This window comes from Triticum urartu, chromosome 4A, assembly GCF_056163025.1.
Source record: "Triticum urartu cultivar PI428250 chromosome 4A, HENAU_Tu73, whole genome shotgun sequence".
In the NCBI taxonomy this organism is placed as follows: Eukaryota; Viridiplantae; Streptophyta; class Magnoliopsida; order Poales; family Poaceae; genus Triticum; species Triticum urartu.
Window position 1 is genome coordinate 344,545,218 of NC_141876.1, and position 17,846 is coordinate 344,563,063.

Here is a 17,846-nt window from a genome sequence, read left to right on the forward strand (position 1 = left end):
TGATGTGTGAGTAGTTTACCTCAGAGCTTTGGGTCCATAGCTAGTAGCTATATGGCTTCTTCTCTCTCTTTGGATCTCAATACAAAGTTCTCCTCGATTCTCTTGGAGATCTATTCGATGTAATCTTCTTTTGCGGTGTGTTTGTCGAGATCTGATGAATTGTGGATTTATGATCAAGTCTATCTATGAATAATATTTGAATCTTCTCTGAATTCTTTTATGTATGATTGGTTTATCTTTGCAAGTCTCTTCGAATTATCAGTTTGGTTTGGCCTACTAGATTGATCTTTCCTGCAATGGGAGAAGTGCTTATCTTTGGGTTCAATCTTGCGGTGCTCAATCCTAGTGACAGAAAGGGAAACGACACGTATTGTATTGTTGCCATCGAGGATAAAAAGATGGGGTTTATATCATATTGCATGAGTTTACCCCTCTACATCATGTCATCTTGCTTAAGGCGTTACTCTATTCTTATGAACTTAATACTCTAGATGCATGCTGGATAGCGGTCGATGTGTGGAGTAATAGTAGTAGATGCAGGCAGGAGTCGGTCTACTTCTCACGAATGTGATGCCTATATACATGATCATACCTAAATATTCTCATAATTATTCGCTTTTCTATTAATTGCTCGACAGTAATTTGTTCACCCACCGTAATACTTATGCTATCTTGAGAGAAGCCACTAGTGAAACCTATGGCCCCGGTTCTATTCTCCATCATACAAGTTTCCAATCTATTTTATTTTGCAATCTTTATTTTCAATCTATATCATAAAAATACCTAAAATATTTATCTTATTATTATCATCTCTATCAGATCTCACTCTTGTAAGTGGTCGTGAAGGGATTGACAACCCGTTTATCATGTTGGTTGCGAGGTTCTTATTTAATTGTGTATATACGAGGTGACTGTCGCGTGGTCTCCTACTGGACTGATACCTTGGTTCTCAAAAACTGAGGGAAATACTTAATACTTACGCTGCTTTACTGCATCACCCTTTCCTTTTCAAGGGAAAACCAACGCAGTGCTCAAGAGGTAGCGGTGGCGGCTTCGTGTCATAAAACGCGATGAATCCGTCTCTGTGATTTCTCCCCCCGAAAGAGAATATGTGGAGTAGGAGTTGAGGTCGGTGAAGCTCCAGGGGGGCCACAGGGTCAGGTGGCGCGCCCTAGGGTTTGGGCACGCCCCCACCCCTGTGGCCAGGGTGTGGGCCCCCTTCACTTGATTCTTTCGCCAATATTTTTTATTAATTCCAAAACTTATCTCCGTGAAGTTTCAAGTCATTTCGAGAACTTTTAATTCTGCACACGAAAATAACAACATGGTAATTGTGCTGAAAATAGCATCAGTCCGGGTTAGTTCCATTCAAATCATGCAAGTAAGTGTCCAAAACAAGGGAAAATAGTTTGGAAAAGTAGATACGATGGAGACGTATCAGGGAAAATGGGGACACGGTGTTTACCCAAGTTTGGGCCCTCTCAAAGGAGGTAAAACCCTACGTCCTGCTTGATTGTATTTGATGAGTATATAGGTTACAAGAGTTGATCTACCTCGAGATTGTAATGGCCAAACCTTAGAAGTCTAGCCTATGATTAATCTGATGCCCTCTGCGGACTAAACCCTCCGGTTTATATACACACCGGAGGGGCCTAGGGTTGTACAAAGTTGGTTCACAGAGGAAAGGAGTATTACACCCGGACACCAAACTTGCCGTTCTACACACATAGGAGTCCTACCAGGACACGGGAGGTGGTCTTCTACTTCGCCATCACGACCTATCAGTCTGGCCCATATCGAATAGTCCGGACACCTGAGGACCCCCTAATCCAGGACTCCTTCATTGACCCCGGTTCGCTGATGTGGATTAGTGAAGGCGCATTCCGTGAACTCTGTCTTTGCTTATTGAAAGCGTATTCCCATAAGTGTTCTGTTGAAAATATGTTTTCAGTACAGAGAAGATGCATTTATGAAAAGGCGCTTTCTATTTTTCCAACCACTGGCTGAACTCTCTATATTGTGAACATTCTTCAGTTAAGGGCAGAAATGAATAAGTTTTTATTTGTTTTCTGCCTAACGAATGAACGGCCATATCTTTTTGCTCACAACTCCAAATGAGGTGATTCCAAAGCCCTCTTCTTTGTCTCGTCAAGCCCGTTCTGATGGGATCATTTTCACCTTGCGTTAACATTCTGAAAATGACCATTTTCCCCTACCCTTATTCATCGCCCTCCGAGAGAGAACGTTTTCTGGCGATTCGTTCCGCGAGCTTCTCGCACTTCTTCCCGATGAATCCCTCCGTCCCAGGCAAGCCACACCCTCCACTTGCATGAATGCAATGTAATGACATGGTTTGCTTATTTGAACTTATTTAAAATATTTCTTTAGCTACATGACTTTGTGCATGGCATTTCTTGGAGTTGTTCTGATCTTGCTATTGCCATGCTACTGTATGGATTACTAGGATTTATGCTTGCAGTTGATGGATATCATGTTGCCATTGGATTCTCAGTGGCTAGTATTATTTTCATCAGGATGATAGTTGATATTATGCTTTGGAATATTACTTTGGATATGATGTTATCATGTTGACATGTGGTTAGCTAGTTTGCTCTTGTTATTGGATTAGTAGTATCTTGGTGCCTGGATTCATTATGATAGTAGTTCCATGCTACCCTCGGAGTATTATGATATGGCTATATTATTCTAGGGATTATTTATTGGATATTGCTATGACTTGGATCACAGGTTGATAGATGATACCAGAGTATCGGTGTCCCAGATATACTTTGGGGATAAATTCCGTCATTAAGTTGGTCAGGTGCCACCGAACCGGGCTTATCAAGTACAACCACATTTGCCTTTCTGGGAAGGCCCTAATGCGGTCTATTGTCCTGTCTCTCGCCGGTGCCTCCAACTAGGGAAGGTTATGGGCGCACGCTACCCTAATCAGGTAGGCGGACATAGACCTTGTGAGCCCAAGTTTGGTTATGTGCACTGATACGTCTCCATCGTATCTATAATTTTTGATTGTTCCATGCCAATATTATACAACTTTCATACACTTTTGGCAACTTTTCATACTATTTTTCGGACTAACATATTGATCTAGTGCCCAGTGCCAGTTCCTGTTTGTTAAATGTTTTTTGTTTCGCAGAAAATCCATATCAAACGGAGTCCAAACGGGACAAAAACTGACGGAGATATTTTTGGAATATATGTGAGTTTTGGGAAGTGAAATCAATGCGAGACGATGCTCGAGGGGCCCACGAGGCAGGGGGCGCGCCCTGACCCTCGTGGCCACCCCGTAAGGCGGCTGATGCCCTTCTTTCGCCGCAAGAAAGCTAATATATGGATAGAGATCGTTTCCATAATTCAGCCCAACCAGAGTTACAGATCTCCGGGAATTTAAGAAACGGTGAAAGGGAAGAATCAGCCAACGCAGAAACAGAGAGAGAGAAAGAGAGACATATCCAATCTCGGAGGGGCTCTCGCCCCTCCCACGCCATGGAGATCATGGACAAGAGGGGAAACCCTTCTCCCATCTAAGGAGAAGGTCAAGGAAGAAGAAGAAGAAGGAGGGGCTCTCTCTCCCCCTCGCTTCCGGTGGCACCGGAGTGCTTCCGGGGCCATCATCGTCACCGCAATCTTCACCAACAACTTCACCGCCATCATCACCAACTCTTCCCCCCCTCTATGCAGCGGTGTAAGTCCTCTTTTACCCGCTGTAATCTCTACTTAAACATGGTGCTCAACGCTATATATTATTTCCCAATGATGTATGGCTATCCTATGATGTTTGAGTAGACCCGTTTTGTCCTATGGGTTAATTGATGATCATGATTGGTTTGAGTTGCATGTTTTATTATTGGTGCTGTCCTATGGTGCTCTCCGTGTCGCACAAGCATGAGGGATCCCCGCTGTAGTTTGTTGCAATACATTCATGATTTTCTTATGGTGGGTGGCGTGAGTAACAGAAGCACATACCCGAGTAAGTAGGTTGTTTGCATACGGGAGTAAAGAGGACTTGATACTTTAATGCTATGGTGGGGTTTTACCTTAATGATCTTTAGTAGTTGTGGACGCTTGCTAGAGTTCCAATCATAAGTGCATATGATCCAAGTAGAGAAAGTATGTTAGCTTATGCCTCTCCCTCAAATAAAATTGCAATAACGATTACCGTTCTAGTTACTGATTGCCAAGGGACAAATAAATTCTTCGTGACAAAAAGCTCTGTACTAATACTAACTTAGTTGTATCCTCATCTAAACAGCCCCTACTTTTTATTTACTCGCTCTTTATTATCCTGCAAACCTATCCAACAACACCTACAAAGTACTTCTAGTTTCATACTTGTTTTAGGTAAAGCGAAAGTCAAGCGTGCGTAGAGTTGTATAGGTCGATAGAACTTGAGGGAATATTTGGTCTACCTTTAGCTCCCCGTTGGGTTCGACACTCTTACTTATCGAAAGAGGCTACAATTGATCCCCTATACTTGTGGGTTATCAAGACCTTTTTCTGGGGCCATTGCCGGGGAGTTATAGCGTGGGTGAATATTCTCCTGTGTGCTTGTTTGCTTTGCACTAAGTAATTTTTATTTTCCGTTCTTAGTTGTTTTCTATCTTTAGTAATGGGTAGGAAATGCAAAATACCAAAAAAAATTAGTTGTACCTACTAAACCAATGGTTGAAGAACCACTCAAAATCTATCACACTCCTGAAGCTTTTTACTTGGATCATCTTCGATCCCTATGTGCTCGTGCTGAAACACCAACTAGCTTAGTTGAGGGCAAATCTTTAGATGAGCATGCTTGTTATGTACGACACGGCTTATCTCAAAAAGGGAAACTTTTACTAGATCAAATTCATCGTTTGCAGTGCTATGCTTGGAATTTATGTGAAATATATGATGTTACTTGTTGTTCTGAAAACCCTAAGAAACACCTTCCCTACCAATGTGAGTTTAGTGATAATGGAATTGTATCTTCGTATTCTAAGGGTGTTTATAATTACTATGATGTTCAACAAATTGAAGAATTTGTTGCTTTTAAGGGTGCTTATGAAATTGCTTCTTTGATTGAAAAGTGTGATGCTACTCTTTACAAATCTGAAAATTCTGCCATACTTAAATATTGTTATGATAATTATGCTTCTAATGCCTATGTTAAACCATATACTAAGGACTCCTCCGCTGTCGAGAAGAGACTAATGTTTTGCAGGAGTCTATGGAAGAAGAAATTGATGAAACTGTGAGCTCATTGGATGAAAAACATGATGAGGAGAGCGAAGAACAGAAGGAGGAAGAGCGGATTATCTACCTGCTCCCACCTTCTGATGAGAGTAACTCTTTAACTCATATATTGTTTAATTTCCCTTCATGCTTACCGAAGGATGATTGCTATGATGATTATTATGATCCCGTTGATTCTTTTGAAATATCCCTTTTTGATGATGCTTGCTATGCTTGTGGCCAAGATGCCAATATGAATTATGCTTATGGAGATGAACTTGCTATAGTTCCTTATGTTAAACATGGAATTGTTGCTATTGCACCCACGCATGATAGTCCTATTATCTATTTGAATTCTCCCGACTACACTATATCAGAGAAGTTTGCCCTTATTAAGGATTATATTGATGGGTTGCATTTCACTACTAACATGATGATTTTGATAGATATAATATGCATGTGCTTGCTGCTCCTACTTGCAATTATTATGAGAGAGGAACTACATCTCCGCCTCTCCATGTTTCCAATATGATAAAATTGCAAGAAACTGTTTTTACTATGCATTGGCCTTTACTATGTGTGCATGAATTATTCTTTTATGACATCCAATGCATAGTAAGAGAGTTAGACTTCTTTGTTGCATGATATATGTTGCTTTGTGCTCACTACTAAATCACAAATCATTGTTAATTAAAATTTGCTTTGATATACCTTGGGATCCGGGTGGATCCATTACTTGAGCACTATATGCCTAGCTTAATGGCTTTCAAGAAAGCGCTGCCAGGGAGACAACCCAGAAGTTTTAGAGAGTCATTTATTTCTGTTTAGTGCTTTTATAAAGTTTAAAAACAAAAAAATAAAGAGGGGAACCTAAAACTTTTTTAAAAAAGAAAAGCGAAAGTGAGAAAGACGAGCATTGTTAAAATGGGAGCTAGCCTTGAACTTTGTTCATGCCCATGGAAACTTTGTGACCCTTGATTACAGAAACTTTTCAACAAAAATAATTATCCCCTTGTACAATTCCATTGTATTATAAAAATAATGTGCCAAGATTTGCCTTTAGGATGTTTACATTGCTTGCTGGTTTGTGCGGTGCAGAACAGAAACTTTGGCTGTAGTGCGAGATTTTAAATTTTTTACTGGAATGTCAAACGGTTCAGAAACTTTTTGCACTGTCTTTATATACAAATGTTTTATTTTTACTAATTTTGGAAGAATTTTTGGAGTACCATAGGTATGGTGAATGTTCAGATTACTGCAGACTATCCTGTTTAAGACAGATTCTGTTTTTGATGCATAGTTTGCTTGTTTTGATGAAACTATCGATTTCTATCAGTGGATTAAGCCATGGAAAAGTTATATTACAGTATCTACAATGCAAAACCAAAATATAAATTGGTTTGCAACAGTACTTAGAGTAGTGATTTGCTTTATTATACTAACGGATCTTACCGAGTTTTCTGTTGAGTTTTGTGTGATTGAAGTTTTCAAGTTTTGGGAGAGATCACGATGGATGAAGGAATAAGGAGTGGCAAGAGCCTAAGCTTGGGGATGCCCGAGGCACCCCAAGGAAATATTCAAGGACTCCGAATCAACCAAGCTTGGGGGTGCCTCGGAAGGCATCCCCTCTTTCTTCTAACGATCATAGGTAATTTCACTTGGAGGTATATTTTTATTTGTCACATGATATGCGTAAATCTTGGAGCGTCTTTTGCATTTAGTTTTCAATTTTATTTGATGCACCATACTGTTATGATATAGTGCTTGGTTGATTTATAGAATGGTCGTTGCACTTCACTTATATCTTTTGAGTATGGCCTTATAGAATGCTTCATGTGCTTCACTTATATCTTTTGAAGTTTGGATTGCCTGTTTCTCTTTTGCTTCACTTATATTTGTTAGAGCATGGGCATATATTTTTTAGAAAGAATTAAACTCTCTTGCTTCACTTATATATATTTAGAGAGATGACATGAATTGGCCATTCACATGGTTAGTCATAAAATCCTACATAAAACTTGTAGATCACTCAATATGATATATTTGATTCCTTGCAATAGTTTTGCGATATAAAGATGGTGATATTGGAGTCATGCTAGTGGGTAGTTATGGATTGTAGAAATACTTGTGTTGAAGTTTGTGATTCCCGTAGCATGCACGTATGGTGAACCGTTATGTGATGAAGTCGGAGCATGATTTATTTATTGATTGTCTTCCTTATGAGTGGCGGTCGGGGACGAGCGATGGTATTTTCCTACCAATCTACCCCCCTAGGAGCATGCGCGTAGTACTTTGTTTCGATGACTAATAGATTTTTGCAATAAGTATGTGAGTTCTTTATGACTAATGTTGAGTCCATGGATTATACGCACTCTCACCCTTCCATCATTGCTAGCCTCTTCGGTACCGTTCATTGCCCTTTCTCACCTCCAGAGTTGGTGCAAACTTCGCTGGTGCATCCAAACCCCGTGATACGATACGCTCTATCACACATAAGCCTTCTTATATCTTCCTCAAAACAGCCACCATACCTACCTATTATGGAATTTCCATAGCCATTCCGAGATATATTGCCATGCAACTTCCATCATCATGATATACATGACTTGAGCATTCATTGTCATATTGCTTTGCATGATCGTAAGATAGCTAGCATGATATTTTCATGGCTTGTCAATTTTTTTGATGTCATTGCTACGCTAGATCACTGCACATCCCGGTACACCGTCGGAGGCATTCATATAGAGTCATATCTTTGTTCTAGCATCGAGTTGTAATATCGAGTTGTAAGTAAATAAAAGTGTGATGATCATCATTATTAGAGCATTGCCCCAGTGAGGAAAGGATGATGGAGACTGTGATTCCCCCACAAGTCGGGATGGGACTCCAGACTTTAAAAACTAAAAGAGGCCAAAGAAGCCCAAATAAAAAAGAGAGGCCAAAGAAGCCCAAATAAAAAAGAGAGGCCAAAGAAGCCCACCAAAACAACAACAAAAATGAGAGAAAAGAGAAAAGGGGCAATGTTACTATCCTTTTACCACACTTGTGCTTCAGAGTAGCACCATGTTCTTCATATAGAGAGTCTCTTGAGTTATCACTTTCATATACTAGTGGGAATTTTAATTATAGAACTTGGCTTGTATATTCCAACGATGGGCTTCCTCAAATGCCCTAGGTCTTCATGAGCAAGCAAGTTGGATGCACACCCACTTAGTTTTAGTTTGAGCTTTCATACACTTATAGCTCTTAGTGCATCCGTTGCATGGCAATCCCTACTCCTCGCATTGACATCAATTGATGGGCATCTCCACAGCCCGCTGATTAGCCGTGTCGATGTGAGACTTTCTCCTTTTTGTCTTCACACAACCTCCACCATCATATTCTATTCCACCTATAGTGCTATGTCCATGGCTCACGCTCATGTATTGCATGAAAGTTGAAAAGGTTAGAGAACGTCAAAAGTATGAAACAATTGCTTGGCTTGTCATCGGGGTTGTGCACGATTAGAATATTTTGTGTGGTGAAGATGGAGCATAGCCAGACCATATGATTTTGTAGGGATAACTTTCTTTGGCCATGTAATTTTGAAAAGACATGATTGCTTTATTAGTATGCTTGAAGTATTATTATCTTAATGTCAAATGATAGACTATTCCTTTGAATCAATCGTGTCTTAATATTCATGCCATGATTAGATTACACGATCAAGATTATGCTAGGTAGCATTCCACATCAAAAATTATCTTTTTTATCATTTACCTACTCGAGGACGAGTAGGAATTAAGCTTGGGGATGCTGATACGTCTCCCTCGTATCTATAATTTTGATTGTTCCATGCCAATATTATATAGCTTTCATATACTTTTGGCAACTTTTTATACTATTTTTGGGACTAACATATTGATCCAGTGCCCAGTGCGAGTTCCTGTTTGTTGCATGTTTTTTGTTTTGCAGAAAATCCATATCAAACGGAGTCCAAACAGGATAAAAACTGACATAATTTTTTTTGAATATATGTGAATTTTGTGAAGTGAAATCAACACGAGACGATGATCGAGGGGCCCACGAGTAAGGGGGGGCGCGCCCCTGACCCTCGTGGCCACCCCATAAGGCGGTTGATGCCCTTCTTTCTCCACAAGAAAGCTAATATCCGGATAGAGATCGTGTCCAAATTCAGCCCAATCGGAGTTAACGGATCTCCGGGAATTTAAGAAACGGTGAAAGGGCAGAATCAGCCAATGCAGAAGCAGAGAGAGACAGAGAAACAAATCCAATCTCAGAGGGGCTCTCGCCCCTCTCATGCCATGGAGACCATGGACCAGAGGGGAAACCCTTCTCCCATCTAAGTAGAAGGTCAAGGAAGAAGAAGAAGGAGGGGAGCTCTCCCCCCCTCGCTTCCGGTGGCACCGGAGTGCCGCCGGGGCCATCATCGTCACCGCAATCTTCACCAACAACTTCACCGCCGTCATCACCAAATCTTCCCCCCTCTATGCAGCAGTGTAACCCCTATTTTACCCGCTGTAATCTCTACTTAAACATGGTGCTCAACGCTATATATTATTTCCCAATTATGTATGGCTATCCTATGATGTTTGAGTAGATCCGTTTTGTCCTATGGGTTAATTGATGATCGTGATTGGTTTGAGTTGCATGTTTTATTATTGGTGTTGTCCTATGTTGCTCTCCGTGTCGTGCAAGCATGAGGGATCCCCTCTGTAGGGCGTTGCAATACGTTCATGATTTGCTTATGGTGGGTGGCGTGAGTGACAGAAGCACATACCCGAGTAAGTAGGTTTGTTTGCATATGGGAGTAAAGAGGACTTGATACTTTAATGCTATGGTTGAGTTTTACCTTAATGATCTTTAGTAGTTGTGGACGCTTGCTAGAGTTCCAATCATAAGTGCATATGATCCAAGTAGAGAAAGTATGTTAGATTATGCCTCTCCCTCAAATAAAATTGCAATAACGATTACCGGTCTAGTTATCGATTGCCTAGGGACAAATAACTTCTTTGTGACAAAAAGCTCTCTACTGAAACTAACTTATTTGTGTCTTCATCTGAACAGCCCCTAATTTTTATTTACTCGCTCTTTATTATCCTGCAAACCTATCCAATAACACCTACAAAGTACTTCTAGTTTCATACTTGTTCTAGGTAAAGTGAATGTCAAGCGTGCGTAGAGCTGTATCGGTGGTTGTCGGTGTCAAAACCGGCGGATCTTGGGTAGGGGGTCCCGAACTGTGCGTCTAGGCCGGATGGTAACAGGAGACAAGGGACACGAAGTTTTACCCAGGTTCGGGCCCTCTCAATGGAGGTAAAACCCTACGTCATGCTTGATTAATATTGATGATATGGGTTGTACAAGAGTAGATCTACCAAGAGATCGAGGAGGCTAAACCCTAGAAGCTAGCCTATGGTATGATTGTTGATGTGTACGTTGTCCTATGGACTAAAACCCTCCGGTTTATATAGACACCGAAGAGGGTTAGAGTTACACAAATTCGGTTACAATGGTAGGAGATCTTCATATCCGTATCGCCAAGCTTGCCTTCCATGCCAAGGAAAGTCCCTTTCGGACACGGGATAGAGTCTTCAATCTTGTATCTTCATAGTCCAGGAATCCGGCTGAAGGTATAGTCCGGCTATCTGAACACCCCCTAATCCAGGACTCCCTCAGTAGCCCCTGAACCAGGCTTCAATGACGACGAGTCCGGCGCGCAGATTGTCTTCGGCATTGCAAGGCGGGTTCCTCCTCCAAGTACTTCGTAGAAGATTTTGAACACAAAGGTAGTGTCCGGCTCTGCAAAATAAGTTTCCACATATTGCCATAGAGAGAATAATATTTACACCAATCTAATCTGCTGACTTATCCATAGCGTGACACACCACGGCCAAGCCTTTATGCGAGTCGTTTCATTATCCCTCCTCAGCGCGTTATGCGAGGCGGTTTCCTTAGCACGTCTTGTTAAAGCAGAGATCGTGTCCCCTTATCCTGGGATTCTCATCAATACAGACGTGGGTAACCCAACCGCGCCATTGATTACGGCGCTTGGAGATAAGCGAGTCTTACCAGGAGGGTGGGGACATGTAGTTGCGTCCACCCATATAAGGGGATAAAGATCCACCTTTTCACCTACGCCTTCTTCCTCGTTCGCCTATCCATTCTTGCGCACTCGAGGTCCAGCGCCCAAGTCCGCACTCCCCACCTCAACCTTCTCCAGCCATGTCCGGAGCGGGAGGCAAGTGGATGGTCTCCTCCGTCACAGAGGGACATATCAAAAAGCTGAGGAAGGCCGGATACCTGTCTAACGACATCGCGTACCGGCTCCCCGAAAAGGGGCAGCTCATCCCCACCCCTAGGCCCCATGAGAGGGTGGTGTTCCTCCCCCATTTCCTCCATGGACTGGGCTTCCCTCTCCACCCATTTGTCCCGGGGCTCATGTTCTACTACGGCCTGGATTTCCACGATCTGGCCCTATAAGTGCATCTAGTGCCACCCCTAGTTGGTTTTGGAGTATTGACGACAAACCTAGTTGAGGGACTAATGTGTTTGTGATAATTGCAGGATAACACAGGTAGAAGTCCCTCATTGATTCGGTTTTCCTACCAGAGATGACCCCTAAAAATGTATGAAGACATTGATGTCAAAGGTGGTATATGAAGATATTCACATTGAAGACTATGACAAGAGAAGACATCGCATGAAGCCTACGGAGCTCGAAGACTTAGATCTTTCGTAGTTCTTTTTCTTCTTCTTTGTTGAGTCATAGGAACCTCCGTACTGTTAAGTGGGGTCCAAGAGAACCAGTCAGAATGACTGAAGTGATCCTTAACCAAAACCTATGTCTTCGAGTGAAGACTATGAGAGCGAATCTTGTCCAGAGTTGGACAAGTCAGCTTTGCTTGTAGCCCAAGTAAAGTTGTTGTGTGAGTTTGAAATCTGACCGTTGGAACACGTGTCAGTTCCTTAGTGACCCAGGGTCATTTCGGACAAATCAGGTCGGGTTGCCTAGTGGCTATAAATAGCCCACCCCTACAACCATAAATGGTTGGCTGCTCAGAGTTAGTGTACGGCTTTTGTTGTTTGAGTGCAACCCACCTCGAAGCCTTTGAGATAGAATTCCTTGCGAGGATAAAGCCCTAACCACGCAGAGCCAAAGAGAATTAGGCATCACTTAAGTCTTCTTGTCTGTGTGATCTGAAGACTTATTACACTTGAGGACTGTGAATCCTCCAGTCGGTTAGGCGTCGCGTTCTGAGCATCCAAGAGACATTGTGGATTGCTGGTGAACGAAGTCTGTGAAGGTTTGGGAGTCTACCTTGAAGACTTACCAGAGTGATTGGGCGAGGTCTGTGTGACCTTAGCTCAAGGGGAATACGGTGAGGACTGGGTGTCCTGAGCTGCGTGTTCAGGACTGGGTGTCCGGGACTGTGTGTCCTCAGGTTTAAATACCTAGCCGCCCTAACCAGACGTACAGTTGTCACAGCAACTGGAACTGGTCCAACAGATCATTGTCTTCAACTAGTCACTGGTTTCATTCTTCCCTTCTCTTTACGTACTGTTACTCCTTGTGAAGTCATTGTATGATTGCACTATCTTTTATCTTCACTGAGTGACTGCGTATTCTGTTTGGCTTCATAATATCTTCCTACCTGATTCTTACTACATTGCTGCTACTAGTCATTGTGCTTTCACTCTATTGAATACTTGACTATGGCTTGCCTAGTGTAGTCTACCTTCCGCTGCAGGGTAATAGGTTTATTTCTATCGTTTGTCTTCATAAACTTCCACGTTTTGAAGACTTTCATAAAAATCGCCTATTCACCCCCCTCTAGTCGATATAACGCACTTTCAATTAGTATCAGAGCAAGGTACTCCCTTGTTCTGTGTGATTCGGTTTAACCACCTGGAGTTTTAGCTATGTCGACTGCAGGGATAATTAAAGTCTCCGCTGCGTGCCCCGTCTTCAATGGAACTGAATATCCCTACTGGAAGAATAAGATGCGCATGCATCTTGAAGCCATTGACGTCGACCTATGGTATGTCGTCAAGAACGGCGTTCCCAAGGCTGGAGAAGGTGTCACTGCTGCTGACGTCAAGAAGTTCGTTCAACTCGACTCTACTACCAAGAATATCATCTGTGGTCATCTGACCAAAGGACAGTATGGCCACGTGAGTGCTTTGGAAACATCTAAGCTAGTCTGGGACTGGCTCTCCAAGGTCAACGAAGGCGTCTCAACCCAGAGAGATCAAAGAATCAGTGTCCTTCGCAACCTCTTCAACCGCTTCAAGAGAAGTGACAATGAGAATGTCCAGCTCACATTTGATCGACTCACTGACATCACGAATGAGCTTCAAGCCCTTGGCGCTACTGAGATCACCAAGCATGAAGTCATCAAGACACTACTGAGATCACTTGACAGTTCGTTTGACACCCTAGCCCTGATGATTCAAGAACATCCTGATTTCAAGACACTTGATCCGTCTGACATACTTGAGAGGCTCAACACACATGAGTTTCAGCTTTCTGAGAAAAGAGATATCTACGGTCCAAACTATGGGCGAACTCGTGCCTTGAAGGCAAAAGCTGTCTCCTCATCTGAAGAAGAATCTGACAGCAGTTCTGATGATCCTGAAGACATTGGAAGGGAACTTGCTATGCTTGTGAAGAAGTTCCAAAAATTCACCAAGAAGAAAGGCTTCAGAAAGTCTTCCCGATCAAGCCCAAGGAATGATGAAGCTTCTGCTCATGACTACAAGAAGAAAACATGTCACAAGTGCAAGAAACCTGGCCACTTCATCTCTGAGTGTCCGCAGTGGGACAATGAGAACAAAAAGAACAAGAAGAGCAAGGAATATGACTCTCACGACAAGAAGAAGAAGAAATACTCAAAGTCTTCTTCCAAGTCTTCTTCAAAGTCTTCATCACACAAGAAGAGCTCATCTGGCAAGGCACGTGCGTTTGTTGGCAAGGAAATGGATTCAGAGGAGGAGTCCGCTTCTGAGGAGGCGGAGGTGGAGTCTGAGGAGGAGTCCGATTCTGGCGTCGCAAGTCTGGCTACAGCATACGTTGCCAAGTCCATCTTCAACACTAAAGACAATGACCTCATCACCGACACCGATGCAAATGACGAGGACTACTCCGCTCCTACCTACTGCCTCATGGCACGCGGTGCCAAGGTAAACACACGCACTACTCACTATCAAACATCTAGTGACGATGACTCTGACTGTGGTTCAAAACCCAGTTACGAAACACTTGCTAAAATTGCAACTGAACAACAGAAAGCCATGGAACATATTCAAAAACTGTTAGACCAAAGCGATGATCTGTTAGGCGCTGAAATGACTCGATCTGAGTCCTTAATTGAAGACATAAAAAATCTTCACGTTAAGTATGAGGAACTTGAAAGTCGTCATGAAACGCTCTCAACAACTCATGAAAAGCTTTCCTATGATTATCTTCAAAGGAAGCAAGATCTTGAGAGATTGAGAGCGGCTCATGAAGATCTTCAAAAGGAAAATGAGTCACTTCACGCCAAATAGATCAGTTCCGCTCAGGAAGGATTTGAACCACCATGTCTTAAGTGCATTGAGCGTGATAATGCTACTACTGTTGCTGAATGTTCTATTGCTGCTACTGATGCAATATCTTCAACTGTTGATGTGGGAACTAACCCCTCTGCTGAGGATTCCACTGCTATTGCTGATGAGAATGCTAGGTTGAAGACATTGCTTGAAACAGGGATGTACAAAAGTCTTAAAGGGCATCAGACACTATGTGATGTCCTCAAAAAGCAGATCTTGAACCAAAACCTGTGGAAAGAGGGTGTTGAGTTCGTAAGGAAAATGAATGCTGATGGCTCTTACTGGAAACCTGAGCAGTACCCCAAAACCACATGGGTTGCTGCAAAGGAATCTTCAGCAGATCTATCCAATCTATCTGGCTTCACTTGTGCAAACCCCATTGTCATTGATGAATCCTTTGATGCAAACTATAAACTGTTTAAGAATCAGAATGGTGAAGTGTTTGCCAGGTACATTGGTACCAACTGCAGGAATGGACCGCCTATGAAGAAGATCTGGGTTCCGAAAAAGTGTTTGGAGAATCTTCCTGTGAATGTCATCATGACACCACACGTGAAGAAGACAAACCTCAGACCACAGGCTTCATACGGTCCAAAGGCTTCATACAGACAGAGGACTCACCTGAGTCGCACTAACGCAAATGTTTTGTAGGGAAACCATACTCAGGCCTATGAATATGAGCGCGGTTCATCAAACCGCCATGTTCATAAGACCAAGTACTATTTTGCTTATTCTTATGAGTACTATTGTCCTCCTGCAAGACTTTTTGCTAGGGCTCCAAAGCCAAAGTTCTCAGACACTGCGCTTAGACTTATTGCTTCTAAGCCACCCTTGAAGATGTGGGTGGCTAAGAAAGCTTAACTCTCTTTTGCAGGGAAAGGTCTCCAGCAGAAAACCAAAATCGTCTGACGCTATTGCTGGGGACCTTAAACATCTTGTAGGGTGCAAGATCAAATGCCTGAATGGTCTTACTATGTACTTCATTCCTGAATCGCTTGCTACTCTCCCTATCAGTCCTAATCTGGATCTAAGCTTTCATAACCCACTGGTTCGTCGAATGTTTTTGCTTCACAATTCTCTTCGTGAAGCCTATCCCCCTAACTGCACTGTAGGGTACGACACCAGCGTCTTCAGAATGGATTATTGATAGTGGGTGTACCAACCACATGACTGGCAAAAGAAGCCTTCTCATGGACTCAACCTTACGTCCATCCGACAAGAGTCACATCACATTTGCTGACACCGGTAAAAGTAAGGTATTGGGCCTAGGTAGAGTTGCAATCTCAAAGGATCAACACATGGATAAAGTCATGCTTGTTGAATCCCTTGGCTTCAACTTAATGTCTGTCTCAATGCTTTGCGATTTGAACATGATCGTAATATTTGGAAAATATCGCTGCCTTGTACAAATGGAATCTGACAAGTCTCTAGTGTTTGAAGGGTATCGGAAAGATGATTTGTATGTGGTAGATTTTTCGGCAGGACCACAACTTGTCGTATGTCTTCTAGCAAAAGCTTCAGAGTGCTGGCTCTGGCATCGGAGGCTAGGGCATGCTGGCATGAGGAACCTCCACACCCTTGCAAAGAAGAAGCATGTCATAGGCATCGAGGGCGTCAAGTTCAAGAAAGATCACTTATGCGGTGCCTGTGAAGCAGGGAAGATGACGAGGGCCAAACATCCCTCGAAGACAATCATGACAACCACTCGACCCTTCGAACTGCTCCACATGGATCTATTTGGTCCCACTCATTAGTCAACTCTTACTACTACTGCTTGCCTCTATGGCTTTGTTATTGTTGATGATTATTCTAGATATACTTGGGTGCACATAATCCTCTACAAGACTGAAGTGCAGGTTGTCTTCAGACGCTTCGCCAATCGAGCAATGAACAACTATGGCGCCAAGATAAAGCACATCAGAAGTGACAATGGCACTGAATTCAAGAACACTGGCCTTGATACATATCTTGATACCTTGGGCATCACACATGAATTCTGAGCCCCATACATGCCACAGCAGAATGGCATCGTCGAACACAAGAACAGAACACTCATTGAGATGGCCCGAATGATGCTTGATGAATACAAGACTCCAAGAAAATTCTGGCCTGAAGCCATTGATACTGCATGCCATACAATCAATCGTGTTTATCTTCACAAGCTTCTGAACAAGACATCTTATGAGATCCTTACGGGCAAGAAGCCAAATGTCAGTTACTTCAAAGTATTTGGTGCCAGGTGCTGGATCAAGGATCCACATCACACTTCAAAATTTGCACCAAAAGCACATGAGGGTTTTATGCTTGGATATGGAAAGGATTCGCACTCCTACAGAGTCTTCAATCTCTTTCATTATAAAGTGGTTGAAACAGTGGATGTGCGGTTTGATGAGACTAACGGTTCACAAAGAGAGAACCTCCCAAATATGCTAGATGAAGTTCCATCCAGTGAATCAATCAAGCTTATGGGAACCAGAGAAATCATACCCTCTGAAGCTCAATCTGAAGAGGAACTTATCATCTCCGCACCTGATCAACCTGAAGACAATGCTCAGCCTGAAGACAATCCCACTAACAATGATAATGATCAGCAAGAGCAAAACCTTCGCCCTGTACATCCTCGTGTTGCCAATGAAGTGCAGATTGAGAGAATAATTGACAGCATCAATGCACCCGATCCGCTCACTCGATCAAGGGCAACTTAGCTGGCAAATTTCTATGGGCACTTCGCATTCGTATCAATAATAGAACCCAAGAAAGTTGAAGAAGCCTTCATGGAACCTGAATGGATTCAAGCTATGCAAGAAGAGCTTCAACAGTTTGAGCTGAATAATGTATGGGAACTGGTTAAGCGTCCTGATCCTCGGAAGCACAACATAATAGGCACCAAATGGATATACTGCAACAAGCAAGATGAGCATGGTCAAGTTGTCAGAAACAAAGCTCGTCTCGTTGCTCAAGGATATACTCAAGTGGAAGGCACTGACTTCGATGAAACATTTGCTCCTGTGGCTAGACTTGAAGCC